Source organism: Chiloscyllium plagiosum, unplaced genomic scaffold (assembly GCF_037043375.1).
Source record: "Chiloscyllium plagiosum isolate Xiang-an unplaced genomic scaffold, Cpla_swu_hap1 HiC_scaffold_13, whole genome shotgun sequence".
Taxonomy (NCBI): Eukaryota; Metazoa; Chordata; class Chondrichthyes; order Orectolobiformes; family Hemiscylliidae; genus Chiloscyllium; species Chiloscyllium plagiosum.
This window is the reverse complement of record NW_028270151.1, coordinates 5,661,271-5,679,190: the sequence shown is the minus strand read 5'-3', so window position 1 is coordinate 5,679,190 and position 17,920 is coordinate 5,661,271. Positions and strand designations below refer to the sequence as shown.

General features: G+C 45.0%; 1 protein-coding gene across 1 annotated transcript in view; it reads right to left on the bottom strand.

The window, feature by feature from the left end:
- dner (delta/notch-like EGF repeat containing) overlaps positions 1-17,920 on the bottom strand; it is a 318,647-nt gene that overhangs the window by 35,085 nt on the left and 265,642 nt on the right. The window lies entirely within an intron of this gene.

Sequence of the window (17,920 nt, the reverse complement as noted above, 5' to 3'; positions counted from 1 at the left end):
GAATGAATCAGTGATGTAATACAAAGGCTGTGAGCTTCAGGCAAGTAATTGCAGCCAGGTCAACCCTGGACGGCCGCTGATATACAGTATGTGTGCAAATAATTTGATGAAAGGAACCGCAGTGTTAAAATCTTGACTGGTTCAAACGATACAGTGGCTCAGCAATTTATTTTATTCATTCACAGGATCTGGGCATCAATACACAGACCAGCATTTATTGCCCATCCTTAATTACCCAGGGGGCAGTTAAGAGTCAACCATATTGCTGTGAGCCTGGAGTCACATGCAGGCCAGACCAGGTAAGGATGGCAGTTTCCTTCCCTAAAGGACATCAGTGACACAGATGGGTTACACAGTTACAATGAGGCTGGCATTTTTATTCCAGATTTTTATTGAGTTCTAATATCACCATCCACCAGGGTGGGATATGAACCCATGTCTCTTGAACATTAGCCCTGGGCTTCAAGAATTACTAGTCCAGTGACATTAGTACTCTACCACCGGCCCCACTCCCCCTCCATTGGAATCTGCTGTCCATTTATTCTGTTTGCTTGTATAGGGGCTTGGTGTACACGTTGTTACCAAGGTTACAAGAAACGGACAGAGAGGTGTTATGTTCAATACAAAGTATGCCCCTCCTACTGGCAGACTAGGGGCATTACCACAGGCCTGTTAACCTAGGAACCCACGTAATATTCTAATGGGCAGGAGCTCAAAGCCTACCCTGGCTCATGGTGGAATTGGAATTCAACAGAAATCTAACCATGACCAGGAGACCATTGTTAAGAGGGGCAAAACCTAAATGGTCACTGATCCCCTTTGGGGAATAAATGCTTTCCATAGTTGCCCACATGGGCGGCACGGCGGCACAGTGGTTAGCACTGCTTCCTCACAGCGCCAGAGACCCAGGTTCAATTCCCGCCTCAGGCATCTGTCTGTGTGGAGTTTGCACATTCTCCCCGTGTCTGCGTGGGTTTCCTCCGGGTGCTCCGGTTTCCTCCCACAGTCCAAAGATGTGCAGGTTAGGTGGATTGGCCATGCTCAATTGCCCGTAGTGTTAGGTAAGGGGTAAATGTAGGCGAATGGGTCTGGATGGGTTGCTCTTCGGAGGTTCGGTGTGGACTTGTTGGGCCGAAGGGCCTGTTTCCACACTGTAAGTAATCTAATCATCCCTTGTGAATAAATAAGCATTTTTAAAAAGACCGCAGTTCCTTTTATCAAATCCTTTACACATGTACAGTATGCACATGCAATAGCAGTCTAGGCTGTCCCTGCCTGTCAGTATCTTTCTCAGTGCTTCCATCTTCCAGACCCACTGCAATGTGGTTGACTCTAAACTGCCGTCTGTGCAATTAGAGATGGGTAATAAATGCTGGGTTGGCCAGTAACACCCTCATCTCTTGAAGGCATGAAAAATAAAGGTGTACTTCAAACAAAAGTCAAATCAAATACTCACCACTTGCCTGGATAGCCAGAGCTTAACAACTTTCAAGAAACTAGACACCAGTCACAGGAAAACAGTCAATGTGTTTGAAGCCTCTGTCACTGCATTAATCGTAGCTTACATTTACAGCTACGCCTCTGATTTGCTGGGCTGAATTGTATTCTTGCAGTGCGGGTCCTGATGATAGGCTGGAAAACCAGGAGTGATGTGGACTGATTGAAGAAGCCCATTAGGCAGGTTCTAAAGGACAGGTGCCCCACCCCCACAGCAGCTTCTCGTCATTTGGAGGGCAAGCAGCCCAGCAGCATGCTGGGAGATTTGGCCATGTGCAATTCTGATCTCCTTCCTATCAGAAGGATGTTGTGAAACTTGAAAGGGTTCAGAAAAGATCTATAAGGATGTTGGAGGATTTGAGCTACAGGGAGATGCTGAACAGGCTGGGGCTGTTTTCCCTGGAGCGTCAAAGGCTGAGGGGTGACCTTATATAGAGGTTTACAGAATTATGAGGGGCATGGATAGGGTAAATAGACAAAGTCTTTTCCCTGTGGTCGGGGAGTCCAGAATTAGAGGGCATAGGTTTAGGGTGAAAGGGTAAAGATATAAAAGAGACTTAAGGGGCAACTTTTTCACACAGAGGGTGGTGAGTATATGGAATGAGCTGCCAGAGGATGTGGTGGAGGCTGGTACAATTGCAACATTTAAAAGGTATCTGGATTGGTATATGAATAGGAAGGGTTTGGAGGGATATGGGCCAAGTGCTGGCAAATTGGTCTAGATTAATTTAGAAAAACTGGTCAGCATGGATGAGTTGGACTGAAGGGTCGGTTTCTGGGCTGTACATCTCTATGACTCTGTGACTATGACACTGCTCGGCACTGTAACTGGAAGGAGAGGACACCTCAGAAAGACAATAACCTCCCAGCAGGTAACTGGGGGCTGGGAGTATGGCAACCAATCATGTTGGCCCTTGCCATGGGAAGATGGAAGGGAGAATGGGTGAAGTTACACAGGGAGCTTCTGCTGGGGACTGTCCTCAGGTCAGTGTCCAAACTGAAGGATCTCTCCAGTACCTATACGCTCCCCTGGTTCACCTGGTGGTCTCCCAGAGGGCAGAACGGTGCCTTTCATTGGTGCAGTCGGCGTCTTGGGTGGATGTTTAAGGGAGGGGCTGTTTTCATCCACCCTCCTACTGCTGGCAGGAAGACAACACGTCGACCTCCACCCGCCCCCCATCATCTCAGCCCAGTTCCCAAGGGCTGGTAACCTCCATCGCACTGTAACCACCATCTCGAAGATTCACAGTCAAGCTTGCCTTGACAGGAGCCTGAGAGCAGGACCGAGAATCTGTCCCTCCAAGGACATGCAAAACCATCAAGTGTGATTAAATCTGAGATCCCCTCCAAGTCCTACTCTGCTCAGAACTGAACACATTCCTTCATTTTTGTTCAGTAAGGATCATAGGACGACCTGCCCAACATCATATGGGGCACAGTAGGACCACAATGAGGTAATAAGAAGGCAGCTGAAAATGTGTTGCTGGAAAAGCTCAGCAGGTCAGGCAGCATCCAGGGAACAGGAGAATCGACGTTTCGGGCATAAGCCCTTCTTCAAGATCTGCAGACCTCACTTTCTCCTAATAAGAAGGCAGACCCACCCCCTCCTCAGAGCGGGACATAGAGACCTGGTTCACATTCCAAAACCAACCTAGTGTGATTTCCCCACTATCCTGGGAGGAACTTCCTGCCCACCTCTGGGGTGGTCTTGATGGTGGGCAGTGTTTAATCAGATGGGAGCCCACCATTTCCTGGCAACGGCCTGACTAGGTTTGTGAGGGGAGAGCAGTTGAATACCAAGTACAGGCAAAGCCATTAGGATTACCCAGTTCCACCTCGGATTCCAGACTGCCTCAGCTCATCTGATGCTAAAATCCACTTCCATGTCTCAATAGGGTGCCTTGGGATTTTTAAAATTATGTTGAATACACTTCAGAAATGCAAATTGGCTTTGTCTTATAACCGCATATGAACCTGCATGCAAATACATCCCAGATGCTCCATTTGTGTAATTCTAACCTTTTGTGTGTCTTCTTCTCCATTTCCACAAATACCTTCAGATGCTTTGAGTTCATGTTTTGGATTACTCTCCCCAAGCTCCCCTACTATTCCCATTTTCTTTCTTGCTACAAAGCAAGGTGCCAGGCTGGAAGCTGCTAAATACATCAAGAGCCCCATGGTGTTTGGGGCAAGGTTCGGGCATAAAGGATTGGCAGCAGATGACGCAAAGGTAGGTGGATGGATAGGTAATGTTGAGGAAGTGGGGAGGCTGCAGAAGGACTTGGACAGACTGGGAGAGTGGACAAAGAAGTGGCAGATGGAATACAATGTGGGAAAGGGTGTGGTTATGCACTTTGGTGGGAAGAGGAGGCATAGGCTATTTTCTAAACAGGGAAAAGCTTCAGAAACTTGAAACACAAAGGCCTTGGGAGCTCTACTTCAGCATTCGCTTAGTTAACATGCAGGTTCAGTTGGCAGGAAGGCAAATGCAATGTTAGAATTAATTTTATGAGGGTTAGAATACAAGAGCTGAGGCTGTAGAAGGCTCTGGCCAGACTGCATTTGGAATATTATGAGCAAATGGCTAGTTATGCCTCTACATCTTATAGTCTGATGGTCGAATGCTCTCTGTTAACCTTCCTTGTTGACTAGTTTTTGGTTAATTTCCCTCCTTTAACCTCGCCTCCATGTTGCGTTTCGCCTCTGTGAAGTATCATGGGATGATTTTTTAACATGTAAGGTGCACTTTAATTGCAAATTCCTGCAGTTATTCGTTATCTGCCCCCCTCGTTGCTGCTCAGACTGGCTCCAGCTGTCGGCTTAATCCATAATGCAGCCTCTCGGAGCGCTGCACCTTCCAAAAGGCCAGGAAAAGCAGCCAATTACCAAGCCATCTTGATAACTGAGAGAAACAATTCTGTTAAATGAAAAATTGTTTAATCTGTTTGAACATTGCCGAAGCCTATTAAAGGATTGGAATGTCGGCTGAGGGACTGGTGAAGGAGTGGATTTGTTTCGCTTCAATAAATCTTGTTATAGTATCTGAAACAGCCCAGCGAGAAAACCAGGCAGCAATTCCAAACCGCACCATGGAACAATTTGTTTCCATAGTGATTGCAAGACTTATTTGACCATTTGTCTGACACTCTCGTTGCTAAAATACAGCAACACCTTGGTGACAGCTGTAATTACCTTACTGAAGCGTGAACTGCTAAGGGGGACAGTGTTTCATGTACAATGAATGACTGCCTAGTCAGACAAGGACAGTTCTCAGTATTATTAGCCTGTAGTGGGTTTGTGACACTATATTTGTAAAACCACTCTCGGCCTGCAGTACACTCATTATCTTGATTTAAATGAAGGCTATTCCAATTCATCCATTTATTGCAAGTTTGTTACAACGGCTGGTCAGCACCATCACAGAATCCCGTCAGTGTGGAAACAGGCCATTTGGAGCATCAAGCACGTACTAACCCTCTGATGAGCATCCCATCCAGATCCCTCTCCCTGTAACCCTGCATTCCCCATGGCTAACCCATCTAGCCTGCACATCCCTGGACACTATCGCATGGCCAATTGATGTGAATACTGCAAGAACTGCAGATGCTGTAAATCAGAAACAAAAAGAGAAGTTGCTGGAAAAACCCAGCAGGTCTGGCAGCATCTGTGGAGAGAAATCAGTTACCCTTCCTCAAAACTGTTCATTTCAGTCTTGTTTCAAAGCAATGCATGTGCTGAATCAGATTTGAAATGTAGCTAAGTGTGAGGTGATTCACTTTGGTAAGAGTAACAAAAAGATGGGGTACTGGGCTAATGGTCGGATACTTGGTAGTGTGGATGAGCAGAGGGATCTTGGTGTCCATGTACACAGATCTTTGAAAGTTGCCACCCAGGTAAATAGTGCGGTGAAGAATTTATTGGTAGAGGAATTGGGTTCCGGAGTCCTGAGGTCATGTTGCAGTTGTATAAGACTCTGGTGCGGCCACATCTGGAGTATTGTGTGCAGTTTTGGTCGCCATACTATAGGAAGGATGTGGAGGCACTGGAACGGGTGCAGAGGAGGTTTACCAGGATGTTGCCTGGTATGGTAGGAAGATCGTATGAGGAAAGGCTGAAGCACTTGGGGTTGTTTTCATTGGAGAAAAGAAGGTTTAGGGGTGACTTGATAGAGGTGTACAAGATGATTAGGGGTTTAGATAGGGTCGACAGTGAGAATCTTTTTCCACGTATAGAGTCAGCTATTACAAGGGGGCATAGCTTTAAATTAAGGGGGGGTAGGTATAGGACAGATGTTAGGGGTAGGTTCTTTACTCAGCGAGTCGTGAGTTCATGGAATGCCCTGCCAGTAGCAGTGGTGGACTCTCCCTCTTTATGGGCATTTAAGCGGGCATTGGATAGGCATATGGAGGATAGTGGGCTAGTGCAGGTTAGGTGGGCTTGGATCGGCGCAACATCGAGGGCCGAAGGGCCTGTACTGCACTGTATTCTTCTATGTTCTAAGTAATGTAGAAGAAAATATTCCTTCCCAGCAATGTTCTGCAAACAGCAGAGAGCTGTGATCAGAGAATCCTTTTTACTGGCATTGGCTGAGGAAGAAATGTGCAGCCAAAATATTGGATCATTCTTATTCTTTGGACACTATCACAGGACACAAAGGAGCATAGCTCTCTGATTGTTGAAATTGTAGCAAATCTCCAGTATTGTACTGGAAGGTAGCTGAGATGATAAATTCAGATTCTTCTATACAATTTATAAGCAGGTGGTGTTCCCAAGAGTTGAACTGAATCAATCCAGGTCACAGTGATACAAATACATTACTTCCTTAGCAGGAGCAGTCAGTGAATCAGACCCAATTTTGTTGCTCGGGCAAACGTTATTCTCAGGCTTTGTGTGGATGCTCCTTGAATTCTTTAACTTACAGGAGAAACAGGAATATTTCTATGGTCCATGGTCTGACCTTCCAAACCCACAACCACTTCCATCTAGATACAGGGGGCAGCAGATACATGGGAACACCACCACCTTCAGGTTCCTCTCTAAGTCACTACCATCCTGATTTGGAATTATATCACTGTTCCTTCAGTGTTGCTGGGTCAGAATCCTGGAATTCCCTCCCTAAGGACATTGTGGGTCTACCTACAGCACATGGACTGCAGCGGTTCAAGGTAATAAATACTGGGCCCAGGCGGTGACATCCACATCCCACAAATAAACAAATTTCAAAAAATACAGGTTTAGGCTATTCTTTCATTGACTGAAACTGTGGGGCATAGCCGAATACCCGATGAGGGAATTGTTTAATTGGAAGTGAGTATTAATAACTGGAAAAGGATAAAAGGAAATACACCAGGTTTCTCCTTGTGGAATAGAATTTCCTTCATTAACCTCATTTCATTCACCAGATGGTGGTTGTATTGGTTTTGAATTATTTATGACCATGGAGTGAGATGCCCACCGAAATTTACCAAAGATTTAAGACTGAGGATGAGTTATTCACATTAGACAATGTATCTGTTTCCCAGGAACAGCACACAGGAATATGCCAAGAAGCTAGGGAGTGCCTTTGAGTATCCAAAACAACTATAAAAGAACATTCCGACAAAAATTCCAAATCCTGAACGCTTCATCCTGGGGAGTGAGGGTTTGGTATTGATCAGGGAGGATAAAGTGAGGACTGCAGATGCTGGAGATCAGAGCTGAAAATGTGTTGCTGGAAAAGTGCAGCAGGTCAGGCAGCATTCAAGGAACAGGAGCATCGACATTTTGGGCATGAGCTCTGAAGAAGGGCTCATGCCCGAAACGTCGATTCTCCTGTTCCTTGGATGCTGCCTGACCTGCTGCGCTTTTCCAGCAACACATTTTCAGCTTTGGTATTGATCAGGTGAGCCATTGACAGCACAGCTCATAAAAGATCGTCAAAACAATTGGTAAATGATTGGTAATTGGCAGCTTAGATCAACATGGATAATGTCAAACATTACTGTCAGGAGGAGCAGAAACCAGTCTGGGTATGTCAGCTAGTAAAGAGAGTAGAAAATGCAAGGGATAGTGAGGATGAAGCAGATGGAGGTTTAGACATTGAGCCATCTACTATTAGATAACTAACACTAACCTGTTAGGACAGTTAGACAGACACTTCTATGTTTAGAGGCGGGTAAACAAAAACACCTAAGTTACTTGCTAAATATAATGGAGTTTAATGGGATTAACCGGGATGTACAACATCAGCCATGCATGACATAGCTGTAGGAAAATCCATTCCCATAAAGCAACATCTTATCACTTAGTTCCAGAGAAACAGGCTGAGAAACTTAACTGGACTCACCACATAAACACAATGGCTACAAAGGCAGGTCAGAGGCTAGGAATACTGCGGCGAGTAACTCATCTCCTGATTCTTCAAACGCCTGTCCACCATCTACAAGGCACAAGTCAGGAGTGTGATGGGATACTCCCCACTTGCCCTGGATGGGGGCAGCTCCAACAACACTCAAGAAGCTAGACACCATCCAGGACAAAGCAGCCGCTTGATTGGCACCACATCCACAAACATCCACTCCCTCCACCACTGGCACCCAGGAGCAACAGTGTGTGCTATCTACGCAATGCAACCCAGAAATTCACTAAAGATCCCTAAACAGCACCTTCCAAACACAGGACTACTTCCATCTTGAAGGACAAGATGCACTGCAGAGACATGGGAACACCACCCCCTGCAAACAGCTCTCCAAGCCACTCACCGTCTGCCTTGGAAATATATCCTTCACTGTCACTGGGTCAAAATCCTAGAATTCCTCCCTAAGGACATTGTGGGTCAACCCACAGCAGGTGGACTGCAGCGGGTCAAGAAAGCAGCTCACCCCCACCTTCTCAGGGGGCAACACATCCCACAAAATGAATAAATAAAAAAAGGTGAAAGCAGAAATCCAACACATTGTTGGAAAACCATTGATTGAACCCAGGAAAAGCAGGTGGATGTCCTTAGTAGTGCATAATCCTGATAGTTCAATTAGATTCTGCATCATTTAGAGAAAGGTCAATGCAGTAAGAAAGGCAGGTTCCTGCCTACTTTCTCATTTGAACGATTATGTTGTCAAAGTTGGCAGTATCAGATTTCTTACTACAATAGATTTGCTAAAATGATGTTTGTTTAACAACTAGAGCTAAAGAGATACCCACCTTTGTCACACCAGATGGTCATTTGCAATGCCACATGGGGGATTTGGCCTAAACATTATTCAGCTACTTTCCAGAGACTGATGATTGAAGTGGTAGGCAGTGTTCCTAAATGTGCAGTTTGCCGTGATGTACTGTATACTGTGGCACCGGGCAGGACTACCTGGAATAACTGGAAACCTTGTTTAGGAAATGACATTCAGCTGATTTGGTAACGAACCTTGCCAACAGTTAATCTGCAAAGGTGTAAGTACAGGTCGTTCTGCTGTAACGCTTGTTTCGTTAGCACAAATTTGCTGTGACACAATTAACAATTTGGGGACACTGTTTCTAAAGTGCAAACTTTTAAAATGTGTGCTGGCTGTAACGCGATTACATCGCCAACACTTTAAACACTGTTTCTAAAGTGCAACTTTTCTATAAAGCGAGGTTGCACAAAAACGCAACCATCATATTTTAGAAGAACTAACCTGTAACCTACCCAGGGTGTGTAGTAAGGTGAGGACTTGTGTGCCAGAAACAGCATAGGTACTAGTATTAGTGGAGTCCCCTGTCCCTAAAACTAAATATGAAGTCAGGAGATTTTGGAAAGATATGTGGTTTGTACCAAATTGGAGCACTCTAGTTAACCTACTGAGGGATTTTCTCCAAAGGGATGTCAAACTGTCATTGCCAGGGCTGTGTCAGGCATCATTTGAGAAGTTGAAAGCCATTTTGATCAATGATCCAAGTTGGTTGAGGGGGGAATTTTACAGAAAATAAAATTATGAAGGGAATAGATAAGATAGAAACAGGGAGGTTGTTTCCACTAGGGGGCATAGCCTCAGGAGTGGGGGGGGGGGGGGGAGCAGATTTAGGACTGAATTGAGCAGGAACTTATTCATGCAAAGAGTTGTGAATCTGTGGACTTCCCTGCCCAGTGAAGCAGCTCAAGCTACCCTGTTGAATATTTTTAAGGCAAAGGTAGAGAGATTTTTGAACAATAAAGGAATTAAGGGTTATGGTGAGAGAGTGGGTAGTAGAGCCGAGTCCATGAAAATATCAGCCATGATCTTATGAAATGGCAAACCAAGCACAAAGAGACAGACGGCCTACTCCTGCTCCTAGTTCTCACGTTCTTACATTATCATCAAGTTGCCGATTGGCACTAGGGATTTAGAGTGTGAACAGTCTTTTAACAAGAAATTAGGACAAGCATTGAGAAGGCAGAAGGATACTTCTTCAAAAAGCTAAACGGACACCAGAAGAGATACCTTGCAGTAGTGTTATGGACTAGGCCAGATCACTCAAAACACTCTTGAGCAGGCAAAACCAGACCATAACTTTATCATTTATTTCATAAGTGCAGAGTGAAAATTACCCGGGGTAAGCTAGCGAGGTTGACTACTAGGTTTTAAAACAGACAGACATTTATTCACAAAATTACACAATGAATAAGAATAAAGAACCCCTACAGAATTTAGCCGATCCAACTAGACTTAATTATACACAACAGTCCCAATAAGCAAACTCCCTTAAAACCCAGTATAAATGGAACAGATGCTTACAGGTTGAGGTTAGAAGGGCAGAAGGAGAGAGAGAGAGAGAGAGAGAGAGAGAGAGAGAGAGAGAGAGATTCCACACAGCTCATTGTTGAATTCCTAACCAGTTCTGGACTGAACTGTTCAGCTCGAGAGCTGACCACTACCCTTTCATTATACAGGTCTCTTCTAAAACATGACCACTTTGGCCTGAAGTCTCATCTGTTTACATATAAACAAAAAGGCCTCTCAATGCCCTTTAATCTCTGTACTAAACCAGTCTAATCGACACCAGGAGCGTTTACAACCCTTCTGAGAAAAACCAAGGACATAGTATCCTTGAGAAAAGATAAAAATCACACACCAGGTTATAGTCCAACAGGTTTAATTGGAAGCACACTAGCTTTCGGAGCGACGCTCCTTCATCAGGTGATAGTGGAGGGCTCGATCGTAACACAGAATTTATAGCAAAAATTTAGTGTGATGTTTTGCTATAAATTCTGTGTTATGATCGAGCCCTCCACTATCACCTGATGAAGGAGCGTCGCTCCGAAAGCTAGTGTGCTTCCAATTAAACCTGTTGGACTGTAACCTGGTGTTGTGTGATTTTTAACTTTGTACACCCCAGTCCAACACCGGCATCTCCAAATCTTGAGAAAAGAAACAGCTTTTAGAAAAAAAGGGACCAGCTTTGTGACAATTGGCAAAAATCTTGTGATTGAAATGTGGAAGCATTTTGACCATTGTGGTTACAGAGAGATTGGTATATACTTATCACAGGGAAAGAACATGAAATACCAGACTAATTTGATGGAATTTGTTATGACAGCCCTGTCTTTTAAGAATTGCTCACATTATGGGGAATAAAAAACATGTGTCAGTGCTTTGTCAAGAATACACACTCGCTGGAATATTATAAACAATGAGAAGGCATCAGAGATAATTATTTGTTACATGCGACAAGTGAATGAGCTATGAATATGTTGTAACTTTTTAAAAATTGTTTTGTCCACATTTTACAATGAAACATCTTAAAATGGCATGTCTTTTGGGCAAATCTAAAGATTTTAATTAACAACTATGTAAATGTTTCATGTTGACCTTACATGTCCATTATAGAGCTATAATTTTTGGCATCAATTTAACATCTGGACCTATTGACAAGTGGCAGTTGATACAGATTCCTGTTATTTGGGATAAAACATTACAATTCATGGTAATTGTTGACACTCAAGTGGATCAGATTCAGGTGGCTTTTGTCAATAGGTCCAGATGTTGAATTGCTGTAATTTGAGGGCTAAAACTGATCGTTCTGTAATGGATGTGTGTGGTCAGGGTGCAATTTGCAGTCATTAACATGATTATAAATCTGAATCCTTAGAGTTGCCCAAATGTGTGAGAAGCTGGAAAAAAAAACAGCAGGAAATTATACTGAAACAGAATTTTTCTTTTTGCATTTTTCCCCAAATAGCCAAGAAAAGGCAGCAGGCAGATATACTTTTGTTAAATGTATCAATCAGTCTGTGGAAACTGACTTACCTATCAGAATGCAACCTATACAGACCAGAATGTATATCCATCTCACAGGTGATCACACACAATGTATGCTCTGTCTTGCCTTAGCTAGCTTTGTCTTGCTGGTTCTCCTTAATCCTTTCCTATTCTGTTACCCTTTCATTTCTATCGCAATAGAGTTATATGGTCATACAGCAGGAAACAGACTTTTCGGTCCAACTAATACATGCTGACCACGTTACCAAACTAAACTGGTCTCACTTGCCTGATTTAGACCTATAACCCTAAAAGCGTTTCCTATTCATGAACCATCTGAATGTCTTTTAAATGTTGCGATTGTACCTGTGCCCACCACTTTCTCTAGTAGTTAACTCCATACACAATCCACCCTAGAGTTATGGGAGACATAGAGATGTACAGCATGGAAACAGACCCTTTGGTCCAACTCATCCATTCCAACCAGATATCCAAAATTAATCTAGTCCCATTTGTCAGCATTTGGCACATATCCCTCTACACCCTCCTATTCAATTACCCATCCAGATGCCTTTTAAATGTTAGCAAGTTTTGAGAAGATTTGTAGCTCAGGTTGAGGTTCTGGATCTAGGTTTGCTTACTGAGCTGGAAGGTTCGTTTTCAGATGCTTCATTACTATACTAGGTAATATCTTCTATGAGCCCCCAGACAAAGCATTCTGGTGTTTCCTGCTTTCTATTTATATGTTTGGTTGCCTTGGGTTGGTGATGTCATTTCCTGTTCTTTTTCTCAGAGGGTGGTAAATGGGGTCCAGGTCAATGTGTTTTTGATAGAGTTTCGGTTGGAATGCCATGCTTCTAGGAATTTTTGTGCATGTCTCTGTTTGACTTGTCTTAGAATTGATGCGTTGTCCCAGTGTTAAAGTGGTGTCCTTCCTTATCTGTATGTAAGGATACTAGTGAGAGAGGGTCATGTCGTTTTGTGGCTAGTTGGTGTTCATGTATCCTGGTGGCTAGTTTTCTGCCTGTTTGTCCAATATAGTGTGTGTTATAGTTCTTGCATGGAATCTTGTAAATGACATTAGTTTTGATCATTGTCTGTATAGGGTCTTCCAAGTTCATTAGCTGCTGTTTTAGTGTGTTGGTGGGTTTGTGGGCTATCAGGATGCCAAGGGGTCTGAGTAGTCTGGCAGTCATTTCTGCGATGTCTTTGATGTAGGGGAGAGTGGCTAAGGTTTCTGGATGTGTTTTGTCTGCTTTTTCTGTAGTACTATTTGTAGTACAGAAGCAATCATCCTAACACCCACAAACGAAGCTGCATCAAAACATTATTTCAATGAGGTAAAAACAATGACTGCAGATGCTGGAAATCAGACTCTAGATTAGAATGGTGCTGGAAAAGCACAGCAGTTCAGGCAGCATCCGAAGAGCAGTAAAATCGACGTTTCAGACAAAAGCCCTTCATCAGGAATACAGGCAGAGTGCCTGAAGGGTGGAGAGATAAATGAGAGGAGGGTGGGCGTGGGGAGAAAGTAGCATAGAGTACAATACATGAGTGGGGGAGGGGATGAAGGTGATAGGTCAAGGAGGAGGGTGGAGTGGATAGGTGGAAAAGAAGATAGGCAGGTAGGACAAGTCATGGGGACAGTGCTGAGCTGGAAGTTTGGAACGGGGGTGAGGTGGGGGAAGGGGAAATGAGGAAACTGGTGAAGTCTACATTAATGCCCTGGGGTTGAAGTGTTCCGAGGCGGAAGATGAGGCGTTCTTCCTCCAGGCATCTGGTGGTGAGGGAGCGGCGGTGAAGGAGGCCCAGGACCTCCATGTCCTCGGCAGAGTGGGAGGGGGAGTTGAAATGTTGGGCCACAAGGCGGTGGGGTTGATTGGTGCGGGTGTCCCAGAGATGTTCCCTAAAGCGCTCTGCTAGGAAGCGTCCAGTCTCCCCAATGTAGAGGAGACCGCATGAGGAGCAACGGATACAATAAATGATATTGGTGGATGTGCAAGTAAAACTTTGGATGTGGAAGGCTCCTTTAGGGCCTTGGATGGCGGTGAGGGAGGAGGTGTGGGCGCAGGTTTTACAGTTCCTGCAGTGACAGGGGAAGGTGCCAGGATGGGAGGGTGGGTTATTGGGGGGCGTGGACCTGACCAGGGAACGGTCTTTGCGGAAGGCGGAGAGGGGTGGGGAGGGAAATATATCCCTGGTGGTGGGGTCCGTTTGGAGATGGAGGAAATGTCAGTGGATGATTTGGTTTATGCGGAGGTGGGTAGGGTGGAAGGTGAGTCTGAGGGCGGAGGTGCGGGATGTGGACGAGATGCGTTGGAGGGCATCTTTAACCACATGGGAAGGGAAATTGCGGTCTCTAACGAAGGAGGCCATCTGGTGTTTTCTGTGGTGGAACTGCTCCTCCTGGGAGCAGATACGGGCGGAGGTGGAGGAATTGGGAATATGGGATGGCATTTTTGCAGGAGGTAGGATGGGAAGAGGTGTAATCCAGGTCGCTGTGGGAGTCGGTGGGTTTGTAGAAAATGTCAGTGTCAAGTCGGTCGTCACTGATGGAGATGGAGAGGTCCAGGAAGGGGAGGGAGGTGTCAGAGATGGTCCAGGTAAATTTAAGGTCAGGGTGGAATGTGTTGGTGAAGTTGATGAATTGCTCAACCTCCTCGCGGGAGCACGAGGTGGCGCCAATGCAGTCATCAATGTAGCGGAGGAAGAGGTGGGGAGTGGTGCCGGTGTAATTACGGAAGATCAACTGCTCTACGTAGCCAACAAAGAGACTCTCCACCCTCCCCCCGACCTATCACCTTCATCCCCTCCCCCACTCACCTATTGTACTCTATGCTACTTTCTCCCCACCCCCACCCCCACCCCCACTCCCACCCTCACCCCCACCCCCACCTTCCTCATTTATCTCTCCACCCTTCAGGCTCTCTGCCTATATTCCTAATGAAGGGCTTTTGCCCGAAACGTTGATTTTACTGCTCCTCGGATGCTGCCTGAACTGCTGTGCTCTTCCAGCACCACTCTAATCTAGACTCATTATTTCAATGAGCCACGACACACTGCAGCACAGAGGAACGACAGCAGAGGAAAATCACCTATACTATGTATTCAAAAATGGGTACCCAATGAACACAGTCTGCTGATTTCTGAGCAACAAACCCAAACAAGCTGACAAAACACGTCCATAAACTCTAGCCACTCTCCCCTACATCAAAGACATCTCAGAAATGACTGCCAGACTGCTCAGACTCATTGGCATCATGGTAGCCAAAAAGCCCACCAACACACTAAAACAGCAGCTCATGAAACTCCCTATACAGACAATGAGCAAAACTAATGTCAGTTACAAAATATCGTGCAAGAACTGTAACAAACACTACATTGGACAAACAGGCAGAAAACTAGCCACCAGGATACATGAACATCAACTAGCCACAAAAAGACATGATCCACTCTCACTAGTATCCTTACATACAGATAAGGAAAGACACCACTTCGACTGGGACAACACATCCATTCTGGGACAAGGCAAACAGAGACACACACGAGAATTCCTAGAAGCATAGCATTCCAAACGGAACTCTATCAATAAACACATTGACTTGGACCCCATTTACGACTCTCTGAGATAAAGAACAGGAAATGATATCACCATAGGAAATGACATATCCACAGGAAATGACATCACCAACCTAAGGCAACCCAAACACAAATAGAAAGCAGGAAACACGAGCAGTGCTTTGTCCGGAAGGTCACTGAAGAAGTTACCTAGTATGGTGATGAAATGTCTGAAAATGAACCTTCCAGCTCAGTGGGCAAACCTACATTCAGAGCCTTTTAAATGCTGTAATTGTACCAGCCTCCACCAATTCCTCTGGCAGCTCATTCCATACACGCATCACCCTCTGTGTGAAAACATTGCTCCTTAGGTTCCTTTTATATCTTTCCCCTCTCATCCTAATCCTATGCCCTCTATTTCTGGACCCCCCCATCCCAGGTGGGCATCTATTTTATCCTATCCCATCCTGTACAAGGTCACCCCTCAGCCTCTGACACTCCAGGAAAAACTGTCCCAGCCTATTCAGCCTCTCCCTATAGCTCAATCCGCTCCAATCCTGACAACGTCCTTTCTGAACCCTTTCAAGTTTCACAACATCTTTCCTATAGCAGGGATATCAGAATTGAATGCAATATTCCAAACTCTATGTAAACAAGTTGCCCATCATATATTTTTAAAAACTTTCTCTTTCCACTTTAAAGTATGCCCCTAGTTTTGAACTCCCCCACCCCAGGGGAAAGACCCTTGCTATTCACCTTATCCATGCCTCTTATGGTTTTATAAACCTCTATAAGGTCACCCCCTCAATATCCTACACCTTAGTGAAAAAAGTCTCAGGCTATCCAGTCTATTTTTATAACTCAAACCCTCCATTCCCAGCATGAATTTGTTAAGTGTGTATAAGACAATTTTCTGACCCAGTATGTGGATGTACCTACTAGAGAAGGTGCAAAACTTGATCTACTCTTGGGAAATAAGGCAGGGCAGGTGACTGAGGAGTCAGTGGGGGAGCACTTTGGGGCCAGTGACCATAATTCTATTAGATTTTAAATACTGATGGAAAAGGATAGACCAGATCTAAAAGTTGAAGTTCGAAATTGGAGAAAGGCCAATTTTGACGGTATTAGGCAAGAACTTTCAAAAGCTGATTGGAGGCAGATGTTCGCAGGTAAAGGGACGGCTGGAAAATGGGAAGCCTTCAGAAATGAGATAACAAGAATCCAGAGAATGTATATTCCTGTCAGGGTGAAAGGAAAGGCTGGTAGGTACAGGGAATGCTGGATGACTAAAGAAATTGAGAATTTGGTTAAGAAAAAGAAGGAAGCATATGTAAGGTATAGGCAGGAGAGATCGAGTGAATCCTTAGAAGAGTATAAAGGAAGTAGGAGTATTCCTAAGAGGGAAATCAGGAGGGTGATATGGTGGCTCAGTGGTTAGCACTGCTGCCTCACAGCACCAGAAACCTGGGTTCAATTCCCATCTCGGACAACTGTGTGTGGAGTTTGCACATTCTCCCCGTGTCTGCGTGGGTTTCCTCCAGGTGCTCCGGTTTCCTCCCACAGTCCAAAGATGTGCAGGTTAGGTGAATTGGCCGTGCTAAATTGCCCGTGCTAAATTGCCCATAGTGTTAGGTGCATTAGTCAGGGGTGAATGTAGTGGAATGGGTCTGGGTGGGTTGCTCTTCGGAGGGTCAGTGCGGACTTGTTGGGCCGAAGGGCCTGTTTCCACACTGTAGGGAACCTAATCTAATCAAAAAGGGGACATGAGGTAGCTTTGGCAAGGAGAATTCAAAAAGTTTTTATAAATACATTAAGGATAAAAGGGTAACTAGGGAGAGAATAGGGCCCCTCAAATATCAGCAAGGCGGCCTTTGTGTGGACCTGCAGAAAATGGGGCAGATACTAAATGAGTATTTTGCAGCAGTATTTACTGTGGAAAAGGACATGGAAGATATAGACTGTAGGGAAGTGGATGGTGACATTTTGCAAAATGTCCAGATTACAGAGGAGGAAGTGCTGGATGTCTTGAATCGGGTAAAGGTGGATAAATGCCCAGGACCTGATCAGGTGTACCCGAGAACTCTGTGGGAAGCTAGGGAAGTGATTGCTGGGCCTCTTGCAGAGATATTTGTATCATCGATAGTCACAGGTGAGGTGCCAGAAGACTGGAGGTTGGGAAATGTGGTGCCACTGTTTAAGGAGGGTGGCCAGGGAACTATAGACCGGTGAGCCTTACATCAGTGGTGGGCAAGTTGTTGGCGGGAATCCTGAGGGACAGGACGTACATGTATTTGGAAAGGCAAGGAATGCCTTGAAGAAGTTTTCCTCCTCTCTCTACAAGAATATGCTACTTCTCCCCACCCCCCACTCTCCTCTCATTTATCTCTGCACCCTTCAGGCACTCTGCCTGTATTCTTGATGAAGGGCTTTTGCCAGAAACATCGATTTTACTGCTCCTCGGATGCTGCCTGAACTGCTGTGCTCTTCCAGCACCACTAATCCAGAATCTGGTTTCCAGCACCTGCAGTCATTGTTTTTACCTGATTAGGGATAGTCAACATGGCTTTGTGTGTGGAAAATCCTGTCTTACAAACTTGATTGAGTTTTTTGAGGAAGTAGCAAAGAGGATTGATGAGGGCAGAGCTGTAATGTGATCTGTATGGACTTCAGTAAGGCGT